Raw genomic sequence first — 2,885 nt, 5'->3', positions numbered from 1 at the left:
TCCACCCAACAAAACTTATGCAATGTGTTCCTTTTAAAAAGCATCTGCTGCTGCTGCAATGCAATGTGTTTGTCTAGTGATGTATTTATGAAAAAAAAACTGGCTGTTACTAGCTCATGTGTACTTACAAATATGTTACATCACAAATGATATCTAAAACTGAAATAAGAATGTGAAGATGGTTAACAAGGTTAATGCATTGAACTATGCATTAGCTATTTAGCACTATTTAGCATTCATTTTTTTTCAAATAACAATTTTTATTAAGCATAAAGACATATATATGCATAGAACAGTAGTGTCGCTTATAATTAAGTGCAATTGGTAGACAGTCCATCCAATAAACATTGAGCTTCTGATGATAGTCATCCAGACACAGTAGTGGTATAATACATTCCATATCATCTAGGGCTGTCAACCAGCAAGTAACATCATTGGACTGAATATGTTTTAGCATTTTACAGAAAGAAAGAAGATAAAGGAGGAAAGAAGGAAAGAGGGATGAGAGGGGGAAGGGGAGAAGGTGGGGGGGGTCTGGCCGCAGGCCTAGGGCGGGTCCTCCCGCCTGTGCCATTCCTCCCAGACCATGTCATGAGCCTCCAATCTGTTTTGTATCCTGGCTGTCATTTTCTCCATTAGCTCTATGTCCTTTATTCTGGTATAGAGGTCTGTTTGGGAGGGTGGAATCTGTTTCTTCCAATAGAGGGCTACCAGGCATCTCGCTGCTGTGAGAACATGACCTAGCAGTTTCTTGGAGTGTCGGGATATATGTAACCCAGACACACCAAGAAGAAACAATTTCGGGACTTTGGGGACCTGGACGCCCAGTAGGCGATTCAACAATAATTGCGTTTCCGTCCAGAAAGGAGCTATTTTGGGACATGACCAGTAGATGTGATATAAGGTCCCCCTGTCCTTCATGCACCGCCAACATCTATCCGAACTAGATGGGAAAATGGTGTGGAGGACATCAGGCGTCATATACCAGAAGAAAAGAACTTTGTAGGCATTCTCTTTGTACAATGTGCATAATGAGCTTTTAGCCGCCTGGGTCCAAATCGTCTTCCAGGTAGATTCCGGGATCTCCTCCCCCAAGAACCTCTCCCAGCGGGTCATGTACGGATGTTTGCCGTGGTCTGTGAAGTTGTAAGAGTTCAATATCCTATAAATATCGGATATTAGCCCGCGTCTGGTCGAGCCTTCCAACATCAGTCCCTCAAAGGGCGATGGGGCCGAGAACTGTAGATTCGGGGCGATTGATTGAGCGCAGTGCCTAATCTGCAAGTATCCATAGAACACTTGCCTCGGTAAATCAAATTTTTTCTGGAGTTCTGTGAAGGACAGCAATCTGCGCGTGCATGGGTGCACCAAATGACCAAAGTGGAACAGATTCCTCGTCGCCCACGGATAAGACATCTGGTGAGTAAGACCTGCAGGCAGCTTGGGGTTGTAGAGGAACGATGTGAGGAGTGAGCTTTCTGAGCGTAGCTTATAAAGCCGTGATAATTTACGCCAAAGTGTACTAAGGTGGAGCATGGGGCCCAAAAGTTGAGTGGACCCCACCTTCACCTCCGCATTCCACAGCATGCTGTTTGGGTGGACTGGGGCCATCCATAGTTTTTCTATTTCTGTCCACTTATTATATGAGCGTTGGGTGAACCAAGAGGCCAGGGTTCGCAATTGGGTGGCTTGGTAGTATTTAGTTAGGTCAGGGAATGATAATCCGCCGTCTGATCGTGCCGCTGTCATGACTGATTGTGAGATTCTGTGTCTTTTGTAATTCCAAATAAATCATGTTAAATCCGCTTGGAGTTTTTTCAGCTCCGCTAGTGGTATTGGGATGGGGAGAGTTTGGAATAAATACAGCAGCTTCGGCAAGATAACCATCTTAACAGAAGCTATCCTCCCTAGCAGGGAGATATGATGAGCCTTCCATTTTAGTAGAAGGTCCCTTATGGTTTTAAAGAGAGGAGGATAATTGGCTCGGTATAGGATGGAATAAGAGGGAGTTATCTGTACTCCCAGATATTTCAGTGATGATGTCTTCCAATGGTAGGGGAAACAGTGTTGTAAATGTTGGGTCTCCTGTGTTGGAATATTGATGGGTAGGGCTTCTGATTTAGCTGCATTTATCTTGTACCCCGAGAGGGATCTATATAAGTCAAGTTCGGCGTGCAAATTAGGGAGTGATATTCTGGGCTGGGTTAGGGTGAGAATAATATCATCAGCAAACAAGGCTAATTTAAATTCCCTATCCTTCAACGGGATACCGTGAATATTCGGATTTTTTCGAATGGACGCCGCCAGAGGCTCGACACACAGCGCAAAAAGTAACGGTGAGAGTGGGCACCCCTGGCGGGTTCCATTCGCGATTGGGAAAGCCTGTGAGAGGGCAAAGGGAGTTTTTACTTGAGATGAAGGGTTAGTGTACAGATGTCTGATAGCTTGGAGAAATGGGCCCTGAAATCCCATGCAGTTCAACGTGGCGAAGAGGAAGGACCAGCCAAGGCGGTCGAAAGCTTTTTCTGCGTCTAAACCAAGAACTAACGCCTCCAGCTTATTCCTGTTTGCCACGTCTATCAGGTCAATAATTCGTCTCGTGTTATCCCCCGCCTGACGTAGGGGGAGGAATCCCACCTGATCCTTGTGTATTAGCGAGGGAAGTATCAGGTTCAGTCGCATTGAGAGGAGTTTAGTAAAGATTTTTAAATCAGAGTTTAGGAGTGCAATTGGCCTGTAGCTGGCACACACAGAAGGATCTTTGTCAGGTTTGGGAATCAGCGTGAGGAACGACCTCTGCATATCAGTGGGAATGGAGGTTTTCTGAAAGAAGGCGTTAAACATCTTACACATATAGGGCAGTAGAATCGGGAGGAATGCCTTAT

This window comes from Aquarana catesbeiana, linkage group LG04 (assembly GCF_042186555.1).
Source record: "Aquarana catesbeiana isolate 2022-GZ linkage group LG04, ASM4218655v1, whole genome shotgun sequence".
NCBI classification, from domain to species: Eukaryota; Metazoa; Chordata; class Amphibia; order Anura; family Ranidae; genus Aquarana; species Aquarana catesbeiana.
The sequence above is the reverse complement of the archived record's forward strand: the minus strand, read 5'-3'. Positions refer to the sequence as shown.